Genomic DNA, 12,284 nt, shown 5'->3' with positions numbered 1-12,284 from the left:
AGTGTTACCCTGCTCTGTTCTGACGACTGCCTCTTGGTCCAAGTATAGGTTTCGTATTAGCACAATTATGTGCTATGCATTGGAGAGTGGGACCGTTAATAGGGATGAGAGAAAGAGAATTGAAGCCTTTGAGTTGTGGCGCTAGAGAAGGGTGTTGAATATACCATGGACTGCTAGGAGAACAAACAAGTTGTCCTAGAGAGGGTGAAGCCAGAGTGCTCCTTGGAGTCAAGGATTCTGAAGCTTCGTCTGATTTACTTTGGGCATGTTGCAAGGAGGGACTGGTCCTTGAAGAGGGACATCATGTTTGGGAGAGTGGAGGGATGGCGCAGGGGAGGAAGACCCTTGATGAGATTCATCGATTCTGTGAGTGGAGTAGTGGGAATGAGTGTGTTTGAGCCGGCGACGTTGGCACAGGATAGACAGCATTTAGGGCTCTTGTACTTAGGGTTGCTATGAGTCGCAAGCTACTCGATGGCACATAACAACAACAACACACCAAAATAATGTACTGGCCAAAAGCACTCGCCTATTTTTATCTAAATGTCTGAGGAATGTTTGGTGCAAAGCACTATAATAATCTGGGTTGTAAATGGTTTCTGATGTTTTCTGAAAAAAACAAAAGTTTTTTCACTGCTGAGTACACATTCACAGATCTCAGGCCATTCACCAGAAAAGAACCAACATTTAGATACTTCTTGTGCTAATGTTGACTTCTTGCTTCTTTTCACAGCTGGTTCAACGTATATAATTTTCTTCTTCTTCTAACATGGAGTTAGGAAAGGTTATTTCATCAATTGCCAAACTGTTGTAATGTTGAAAAGAAATTTCTTTGGCTCCTCCCTTTAATGCAATTAAACCTAACAACCCTGCTCCACAGCCAAGATCCAATACTGTTTTCCCAGCATAGTTTACTTTGGCCTATGTGAAATAAACAAAGAGATCATAGGGACATTCACATATTTTTAAGCCTCCTTCATAAACACCTTTGAACAGATTGGAGTGAGCACAAAAAGCTTTTTGAAATGATATTCTGTTCAAGAGAGTTCTTTACCAATAACATGTTTTGTACTTTAATATGTTGGAGTTCTGGTAAAGTTTCTACAACTTTATTTTCTAACAGTTTCTTTAAATTTTGAGGTATTGAGTGCTCTTTGGCAAATTACAGACAGTGCTGGGTTTTGTTAGACTCCAAGTTCTCTGAACTATTAGCTGCACTGAGTGGACTTTTTCTGTCTTGAGAGAGGATTGCATTTCCTACTGATTTAGGACTTCTGAAGTGATCCTGAGGCAAGCCAAATTGTTCTGTAGAACATTTTCTGTTCTCAAGTTTTCCTTTTTGACTTTGTGAAATAGTTGACTCTTCTAAGGAATGCCAGGTCAAATCTGTGTCTCCAAAACATGTTAGTTCTTTCTCCATATGATCTTCTATAGAGAAATTAAACTGAAAAGTTATTTTCTCCTTAACACACACTCTTCAAATTTAAGAACAGATCCTTCAACTTCTTGGTTAGAATTTGGTCAGAGTTTGATGACATACACAAACATACCTCAATTACTTCATTAGATTTGTTCAGGCCAATGTCTCATTTAGAAACTTAAATGTTGATGCAAATATATAGAGATGATATGAAATGTCCATTTAAAGATCTTGCTTGGAAAGGCAGAGAGCCTACATTGAAAGTTTATAGCAACCTAGGCCTGGGAATGCTGGCAGCTGGAGGCACCAAATGCCATGCGAAGTTCCTTAAAGTGTGCACCAGTGAGCTGAGTCCTCAATTACAGTTTTTAGAGTCTCTTCTGACACTATTTAATTTTTTTTCTTTCTCCTCTGTTTTTATAATGACCTGTTTATTTCTTCATGGATGATGTCCCACAACTCATCTGGTCTTTGACCATTGGTATTCAATGCCCCAAACTTATTCCTAAGAAAGGAATTGTTGGTCTTCGGACCAAAGATGACAAAAGGATAATTGATGTCTTTGAGTTAAGGTGCAGGAGAAGAGTATTAGATATATCATGAACTGCCAAAAAACCAAAAAATCTATCCTTGAGAGGGTGAAACCAAGCTACTCCTTGGAGGCGAAGATTTTGAAGGTCTGTCTCACATACTTTGGGCATGTTTCCAGGAGGGCCTAGTTTTTGGAGAAGGACATCATACTTGGAAGCGTGGAGGGAGAGTTCAGGAGAGGAAGTCCCCAAATGAGATGGATTGACACAGTGTAACTGGGGTAATGAGGGTAGGTGTGTCAAAGGCAGTGAGATTGCCTCAGGATAGAACAGGCTTCAGAGCAATTGTGTGTAGGGTCACTATGAGTTTCAATGGCACATAGCAACAACAACAACTGACATATGATCTTATATATAACAGAACAACATATTTCCTGGTTCTGTGACATCTTCACAATGGTTATGTCTATTGTGTAGATTCATCTGACTGAGGAGTTTCTGGTTTTTCTTGGGGGGGGTTGTTGTTGTTGTCCTCCTGCTTCACCAAACATACTATTGTTTTCTAATGAATGTGGTGATGGTGTTTTGTGCTGTAAAGTTGGAACCAGCTTATAGCTGACCTTTGAGCAGGTTTTAAGAGGCTGTTATTCACATGGGAGGAGATTGCCCATCTTTCTTCTACAGGAAGAACCGATGTTCCTTTTGTTTGACAGCACAATTGCTTACCACCCAGGCCATCAGAGCTAGCTCCCTTGGTGAATATACATACATAGATATTTTTATCATGTGAGTTTATAAAAGAAGAGAACAGAATGATAATCAGAAGATGAAGATTTCTTGACTTAATCAAGTAAGGATCCTGCTACCTCTTAGCAAGTAAAGTTTCCTTTTCTTTTGTTCAATAGCCATATTGGTAAATTTGCATCTAAGTGTTCTTCAGAGGAATAGTCATGATTCTAAGAACAAATAGCGTAGTGAGGTTATGGGGATTTGCTGTCTTATTGGTAACACTCTTGAATTAATTGCCTAAAACACTGTTAAGTCATACATACCAAAACCCAAACCCACTACCATCAGGCCGTTTCCCTCTAATGATTAACCTCCATGGAGTTTCAGAGCTATATATTGTTAGGGAAGGAGACTAAGCACCTTTCACTAAGAACATCTCATGGATTCAAACTTCTAAACTTTTGGTTAAAAACCCAGCATATTGTATGTTATGTCACCAAAGCTCCCTATATTACAAATATAATTTATACAACAAGCTATGGCTGACTTTGAGAAGAATGGGAATCCCAGAACATTTAATTGTGCTAATGCGAAACCTATACTTGGACCAAGAGGCAGTCGTTAGAATAGAGCAGGGAGACACTGGGTGGTTCCAAATCAAGAAAGGGGTCCGTCAGGGGCGTATTTTGTCTCCATACCTTTTCAATCTGTATGCAGAACAGATCATCTGAGACACTGGGCTGTACGAGGAGGAATATGGCATCAGGACTGTTGGAAGAATCATCAACAACCTGTGTTATGAGAATGCCATAACCCTGCTTGCTGAAACTGAGGAGGACCTGAAGCGCTTGCTGCAGAAGGTCAAGGACTGCAGTCTTCAATATGGATTGAAGCTCAACATTGAGAAAAAAAATATTCTCACCACTGGGTCAATTGGCAGCCTCAGTATGGATGGTGAAGAGATTGAGATAGTTAACAGTTTTAGTTTACTTCGTTCCACAGTCAACACGCTTGGTAACAGCATCCAGGAAATCAGGAATGAATTGCACTGGGAAAGTCAGCTGTGAGGGACCTCTCAAAAGTACTGACGAGCAATGACGTTAGGCTGGAGACTAAGGTGCACCTGATCCAGGCTATAGTCTTTGCAAGTACGTGTTATGCATTGGAGAGTGGGACAGTGAATAGGGATAATAGAAAGCAAATTGATGCCTTTGAGTTGTGCTGGAGAAGAGTGTTGAATATACCATGGACTGTTAGGAGAAGAAACAGGTTTGTCCTGGAGAGGATGAAGCCAAAATGCTCCCTGGAGTCAAGGATTCTGAAGCTTCATCTGACATACTTTGGGCATGTTGCAAGGAGGGAACTAGTCCTTGGAGAGGGACATCATGTTTGGGAGAGTGGAGGGATGACGCAGGAGAGGAAGACCCTCGATGAGATGGATCGATTCTGTGAGTGGAGTTGTGGGAATGAATGTGTTTGAGACAGCGAGGTTGGCAGAGGATAGAACGGTGTTTAGGACTCTTACACATAGGGTTGCTATGAGTCGCAAGGTACTCGATGGCACATAACAACAACAGCAACAACAACAATGGTATAATTGAGAGTTTTTAAGATAATATTTACTTACAAGTGAAATGTGCAGATCCTAAGTGAATAATTTGATGAATTTTGGTAGAGCAAGATTCAGATCTGTTTTTTCAAAGGATCACTAAGAGCCATAGTCAACTCAATGGCATCTAACAACAATCCACTATCACTCTAGTCTGTACAAAGACTATATATTTGGCTTATTTTGATAAGGTGATGCATATCTAAAAGAAATGTTTCTGTGTTTAGATTACTTTATGAAACTATGTTTCTAAAAGTGTAATTATTAGGGCTAATTTTATGAGTTTTTTAAATGTACTTTACCAAAATACTTTCTAACGTTTTGGGCCAGTTCATGAATCCAGCAGTTAGTGGAGAGTGCCAGCATCATTCAGTTCATTTCCTCTTATCCTTTTGACATTTTTTGATTAGCCTCCAGCAATAGATCTGCACTATTTCCCTGAAAGCAAGTGTTGACTCTGTCAAGTCATTATCTACCCCCAACTGCACTGTGGCTCTGTGTCTGCACGCCCACATGCACGCACAAGCTTATGTATAAAAAGTTACTGCTATTTCTGCTTTAGGTGATCTTAGTAGACTTCTCTACTGACTGCCATCAGTATAATCATGACAAAGGATATCACTGGCATCAATTATTCATGTCAGTGTTGCCCTAGTAGTACAGTGGATTAACCAGTGGTTTATAAACTAAAGGTCAGCAAATCAAACCCACTAGCTGTTCAGGAGAAGAAAGATGTAACAATCTGTTTCTATAGAGATTATAGCCCTGAAAATATAATGCAGTTCTACTCTGGCTTGTAGGATTAGTGATTACAACACTGGGTTTAAGCATAGCAGAGATTGTGAGGATGTTACAGGATCCATTTCATTGAGGGTTTTTGTTGAACTTCTATGTTTCCAAGTATGAAACTCTTCTCCAGGGATTGATCCCCTTGATAACATGCCCAAAGTGGTTCCCTTAGTCTGAAAGATCCCCTGAAACCTGTCCTTTGTGGGTAATCTGGCTAGCATTTGAAATATCAGTGCTTCAGCTTCCAGCATCACAGCAACATGCAAGTTATAGTTCAGCAAACTGACAGATGGCTGGTAGTGGTTTTACCATGGTGCTTTTGAAGTATTTTAAAAACCTTTCATGCAAAGTCTTCATCCTTCAACATAATTCTCTATTGTTTTCTACTTAGTCAAGTTCTTGTCTTTTTCTAGAATACTTTTTCTTTGCTCCTCCAAGATTTAAATTTCCAAATCTTACCTGTCCTTTAAAAATCTATTTTAAATGTCACCAGTTTCTTGAAACGTTTGCTGCTAGCCCTGACAAAATAATCTCCTTCTTCGGAATTACCATAATAATTTATTATTTTATTTTTGTGTTGCATATTGTTTCCATGCTGAATCATAATAATTGATTGAACGTCTGATATTCTTTATTAGATGGAAAATCCCTTGAGGGCAAGTTTCATGCTTTATTGGCTCTTACATGTCTTTTTGTCTTTTAAGTGCCTTCCGTATAGCAGAGAACTTGGAGTCCCAGTATGTGCTTTCCTTGAATTTATATGGAAGATGAAGCAATCTAGGGTTTGTCCTTTTAAAAAGTAGTTACAATTTGAGACAAATAGCACACTTTGTGCAAGAGGTCAAGGACAGATACAATTCAGCAGAATATTCTGGTTCAACTTCCAAAATTACCTCTGAGTCAAGATTCGAGAGATGCTTTGGAATTTAAAAATGAAACTTATAGGACAGTGGTGACTATTGTTGCTGCAAGTGTACAGGAAAATGGCATTACTACGAGCTTTTAGTATTTCAGCCATGCCTAGTGCCAAACCCTCTGTTGCTTTCATCTCAGGGATAACTATAGCAAGCAAATGCTTATTAAATTATTGCAAGAATTTATCTCTTCAACTGATGAAGCGGTAGATTTTAAGGACAAGTTCCTTATTATATTTGCTGTATTAGTGTGTGTATGTACGTGTGTGTATGTGTGCCTGGGGATGCTTTATACTGAAGGTAATTAATTATATAGAAATCTTCTGATTACTTGGGAACATTCTCAATTATTTTTAAAAACCTTTCTGTTTTTTTCTAGTCTACTATCTTACTTTAAATAAACAAAATTCTCACTGTGTGAGATATAGCTATTATTTTGCTAGTTCTTCTAGGATATTTATAAAATATGCCAACACCCTATAGTGAATCAGCATTGTTTTGTGATCCCACGGATTCTCTAAGAAACAAAACCAAACATCCCTAAAGAAAGAGTCTAGCTCATTGCATTTCAATAGTGTTTATGAGATGGGAAATTTGTAAATCTTAAGAGCTGAGTACAAGGATCTGGTTTGCAGTTTTACTCAGTCGTCTCCAGGACAGTGGATATCTACAGAGGCTCTCATTTCCTGCCCACCCCCTCACTTCCCACCTGCACCAGTCATTTGAATAAATTAGTCTCCCAGAGACAGAGATGACAGCAAAGAGTGCTCCTTCCCTGTAGTGTGACTGCTGCTGCTTAGCACGGGGTTGCCAGGGAAGCAGTTTTTAGGAAACAGGGGAGGAGAATTGTCAAGGTTTGACTCCTTATAAAATTTGCCTGTCAGAACAGATGATGCGTTTGGGCATAACACAGGCCCAGTTTTCTTCTTCTGGCAGTTTTCTCCCAGATTTTCAAGGCTTTCACAATTTTGCTGCAACTTATCCTTTTAAAGGACTTACCTCCTCTCATGTTTCCCCATTGAACTTTAGTCCTGAGAGGTGAGAAATTCTGTTTCAAACGTGTGCTCAGTACTGAATCACTTAGAATCAGGTGAGCAGGAACAGCAACCCCTCAGATTTTCCCTTAGCTCTCTTTCCTTGTTTTCAGGACAGCATCCCATGGACACTTCAATTCTGAAATTGGTGGAGCATTTGGCTTTGTTTAAGGCTAGGTCAGAGAGAAGATGATTTTTTTTTTTCGCTGAGATTGTTTTTTTGAACCATGGAAATTGTGAAAATGCAGAGTGGGCAAGGAAACCATCAGGATGCATTCTCCTCGAGAACTGCTTGGAGAACTTCTGCTGTTTTAAATAGTTGGTGAGCAGTTAAAGTTAAGGAGCCCAGTGATGCAATGGTAGGTGGTTAACAATAAGTAAGATTGCTTAATTTTTTTTTTTTAAGTGTCATTGAGTTAATTACAACCCATAGTGACTCTGAACAACAGATCAAAACCTTACCCAATCCTGTGCCATCTCACAATCCCTGCTGTATTTATACTCATTGTTGCAAATACATCTCCTTTGAGGGTCTTCTTCTCCATTGCTGATACATTATTTTTTTAAATATGATGTCTCCTCCTGAAAACATGCTCAACGTCTGTGAGACAATGCCTTGATATCCTCTCCTCTAAGAAGCATCTTGATTGCTTTTCTTACAAGAGAGATTTGTTTGTTCTTTTGACAACTCATGGAATATTCGATACTCTTTGCCAACACCAAAATTCAAAGGCTCCCTTAACATCATTCAACTTTCACATGCATAAGAAGCTATTGAAAATACCATGACTTGCTCCAGTGCACCTTAGTCTTTAAAATTACATTCTTGCACGTTAGCCCTTTAATGAGGTTCCCAACAGCCAAATTTTACCATTGAAATGCATCATTTGATTTCTTGACTGCTGTGCTGCTACCATGAGTATTGTTTGTGACTTCAAGGTTAGAAAGGTCAATATTCATCCAGAAATACTCATTTGTAAATGTCATAATGCCCACTTACATTTTGTAAGTATAGTGTTTTTGCCATTTGATCCTCACTCCAATCTTGAAGAATATTATTTCTATTTTATAGAGGATGCAACCGAAATGCAGAAGCATCACATAGTTTATAAGAGATGGTTTCTGGATGGAATATAGGGCTCTCATTTTACTCCAGAGACTTTTCTGATATCAAATCTTTTGAGGGAGAGAGGAATCTGTGTCTAATATATCTGATTTTGTCCTCTGAAACAGTGGATCAAAAAGGCCAAAACCAAACCAAACCAAACCAAACCTCAAACTTAATTGCCTTGGGAATAGAAACTGACCCAAACAGACACTTGATTTCCAGAATGGAATTCCAAGGTAAATCATGTGAGAGGAGATTACCCTTCTATGCAGGGCTGTAAATCACATGAAGGAGATTGCTTGTCTTTTGCCTGTGGAGTCACTAGTAGATTCAAAGTGCCATAGAGGTGTGGTCTCTGGGTTAGCAATGCAATTCTTTATGGACTACCACCAGAACTCCCTGAAAAGTGAGTAGGAAGGAAGGAAGAATTTATACATAGAAAAAGAAAGAATGCTTCATTAGATTTGGGAACTTTCGTGTTAAGTAATTGATAAAGCATTTAGCATCTAACCAAAGGAAGAGGCTTAAACTCATCACCTGCTCCATGGGAGAAAGATGAGTCACTCTGCTTCTTAAAATATTTACATCCTTGGAAATCTCTACAATTTTACTCTGTGCTCCAGGGTCGCTATATGTTGAAATTGACTCACAGGCTATGGGTCGTGATGGTGAAGTCGTTATGGCTTCTGTGATTTAATTTCATAGCAAAATGATACTAGTATGTGAAATAACCCCAGATCTATTCTCCAATACCTGTTGTAAGCTTGAAACAAAAGGGAACTTATAATTTGCCATAATAGACTGCTATGGGCACAGAGACGGCAAAATTCCAATTAAAATAATATTGATTGCTCATAAATTAATGCCACCCATTCAAAATCAATGGTCACTGAACGTCTTTCAATGATTTTTACTCTGAGCCTCCTTGGTCTCTGTACTTTGCAGTTTAAATGTTCCTGTGTAATTATATGCCTATTTAACATGGGAAATGCTTTTGCTCTTAACAAACTTTTCGATTTCGGTCTAGTTAGCACTGTTAGTTATTGCAAATGAAAATCAGTGAAATAGTACAAACTTAAATACCTTCCCTCACTGGCTTCCAGAGATAATTTATATATCTCATGTTCTTATGAGCTCAAAGCAAGTAAACATCTTCAGCTAAGCTGAAAAGAAAAATGGAAATCTCTCAGAATAGTAAAAAAAAAACACACCAAAAAAACAACCACAAAAAATCCCCCAACAAAACAACCCAGGAAGATAAAGCAGAGAACATGAACAAGTCTTAAGGAACTGCTTCAATAGGGAATTCAATTTCATTGTTTATGAGGCAAAATCATGATCTCACATCTCAAGAGACAAGGAAGAACTAGAAGCATGTGTACTTCTGTAAGGGGTCTGTAGAATACCCCAGAGGGCTTTGCTAATTAAGTCTGGGAGGGAGAATTGCTGGGAAACTACCAGATGTCAGGCGGCTGTCTGGCAGCACAGTAAGGAGAACTGGGTAAATTCAAGAAACATCCATTTCGGAAGACAGATGTGATCACCATGTGAAACGCAAGTGAAATTTATCTTCCGGTTCAATGACTGGTTGCGGATTGTAAAGTAGCCTGTGGCCAATCAGGATATTCTTGTGACTATTGTTAATTCTCCAGGCTCCTGGGATTGAATCCCACAGCTTTCCATTGGTGTCACAGAGAAAGTCATTAAGGATAAACAATCGAGCAGATTCTGCTTACTTTGGCACTTCTATTCCAAAGACAATCATTCATTTGATTAACTGATATCAGCTTTCTGCTTTCGGGTTTCCTTGATGGCTTGGCAGAGGTAGGATAAAGGGGTAGAATTCTACAAAAGAAGCAGATTAAATGGAAACATTTCCTAGGGATTAGGAGAGTTAGGTTATAGTCCCAGATCTGTCACAAATTGGTTATAAGCCATTTCATTTCTTTATATTTCTTTGTTCCTCTATCAAGGAAGTTGTACCAAATAACTATACCCCTTCCAGATCTAAATTTTTTTCTACTCTGGGCTCTGAATTTTATTCTCCAGAATTGTGCTCAAGTACCACTAAAATAGTTTTTAAAGTTTTGAGTTGAAAGGGCTTAAATTTCTTTCTTGCTTTTTTTTTTACTGGTTTATTTGCAAAATTCTAATACAAATTTGAACAAATTCTTTCAATTTCCCTCATCTTCCACTTATCAATTTGTACAATATAATGATTTAATCCCCTCTTCTCCCCGCACATGCACATCCCTCTGCTTCCGGCTACTCCCACCACTCCTGGATCTTTATACTCATCCTACAACAATGGTCTTATACAATATTTATTCTTGTGGTACTGAGTTCACTCACTATAATGCTCTCCAGTCCCTTCCAAGTTAGGCAATAATTTACAAAATCATTGCTCTTGCGTGCTGCATAGTATTCCATTGTGTGAGTGTACCATAATTCCTCAATCCATTCCTTTGTGGTTGGATATTTGGGCTCTTTCCTTGTTCTTGCGATGGTGAATAATGCTCAGTTTGTGCCTCAGTTCTCATTTTCTCAGGGTATATTCCAAGTAGTTGAATAGCTGGGTCATATAGGGTTTCTATGTTCAGCTTTTTGAGGAAGTGCCAAACTGCCTTCCAGAATGGTTGTACCAAAAATGTCTTAAATTTATTTTGAATGATGTAGTGACCATCAGTTTGTGTAAGGGTTTTAAATATGTTTTTATTAGAACTGCACGTGTAGTTTAGTTTATGAAACTTGCTACTGCAATATTTGATCAACAAAGCTAACCTTTACTGTCAAACCATTCCACTAAACCAGACTAATTTTCTGTTAGAAAAGTTAGAATTTATTTCTAAGAATTCATATAAATAGATAATATGCAACTCTGGTGACAACCATCTTATTTTGAAGTTCTCTTTCCGGAATGAATAACTAATTACACACTTAGGAAACAAGAGAGCTTTCCCAGGAGTTTGTTAGCACTTCAGCATTACTTGGTAGGCCCTCACAAGACCACCCCTCAGTATACATATTCTTGAGCTGCTCCTTGGAGATAACATGGTAAGTCTTATGAGGTATCCCAAAAGAGTGAGAAGCCTGATTATGAAATAGGAGGTGGGAAAGGAGAAAAAGAATATAGTAGTGGGCACATTATATCACAAATTTATTTTAGAAACAATGCCCATGGAAATTGAGTATCTGGAAAGGAAGTCACTCAAAATCAGCAGGAAAACAACAGGAAAGGCAAATTAAGGGACTGATTAACAGTGATAACTTTGGAATACTTTTTCCTGGGTTTGAATCCTAGCTCTACAGCTTTACTTTTGTGGATGACCTGGGATTTTGAATACTGCTCAGGCAGCTTGTTCCTGATTACTCATGCAGTTTTTATCCAATCCTGGATTTACTATTACTACAAACATTTTTTTCCTAGAGAGGTGAAAGCAGGCTGCTTCTTGGAGGCAAGGATTCTAAGGCTTCGTCTGACATACTTTGGACATGTTGTAAGGAGGGCCAGTCCTTGGAGAGGGACATCATGCTTGGGAGGGTGGAGGGACAACACAGGAGAGGAAGACGCTCTATGAGGTGGGTTGATTCAGTGACTGGGGTAATCGGGGTGGGTGTGTCAGAGACAATGAGATTGGCACAGAACAGAGCGGGGTTTAGGGCTGTTTGTACATAGGGTCACTATGAATCACAAGTGACTCAACTGCACATAACAACAACAGCAACAACAATAACCTTGCAATGGCTTGCTAATGCATCTGTCCAATCTTTTAGTTTAGTGGATGTGACAGATCCCAGCTTATGATAGGCAGTTGGTGATAAAGGACTATTATAGTCCCATAGTCAGACACTGCTAGGGCCTACTAATGCAAGAATAGGTCTTTTGGACGATGTATGCTTTCCATTGCAGATAGCCCAACTTTTGTGTTTTCCTTATTGTGTTTAGTTAGAAATAATAAAGGGTATTTTTTTTCTCCACCACATATATTTCTAGTATGATATGTATCTTAGACTAAGTTCTCTAGAGAAGCAAAATAAATGAATCTGAGATATATGTGTGTGTGTGTGTGTGTGTGTGTGTGTGTGTGTGTGTGTGTGTGCTTAAACCCTCTGGTGGATTTTCAGAGGTAGTAAATTGCACAAGAGGAGAT

At 38.8% G+C, this 12,284-nt stretch overlaps 1 pseudogene; it reads right to left on the bottom strand.

Moving 5' to 3' along the window:
- Nucleotides 1-7,010, bottom strand: part of LOC102873965 — a 9,942-nt pseudogene extending 2,932 nt beyond the window's left edge.
- Nucleotides 7,011-12,284: the final 5,274 nt, after the last annotated feature.

Source organism: Elephantulus edwardii, unplaced genomic scaffold, assembly GCF_000299155.1.
Source record: "Elephantulus edwardii isolate Elephantulus edwardi_28Jun2011 unplaced genomic scaffold, EleEdw1.0 scaffold00180, whole genome shotgun sequence".
Lineage (NCBI taxonomy): Eukaryota > Metazoa > Chordata > Mammalia > Macroscelidea > Macroscelididae > Elephantulus > Elephantulus edwardii.
Note: the sequence above shows the minus strand (reverse complement) of the source record. Positions and strands in the feature narration are given on the sequence as shown.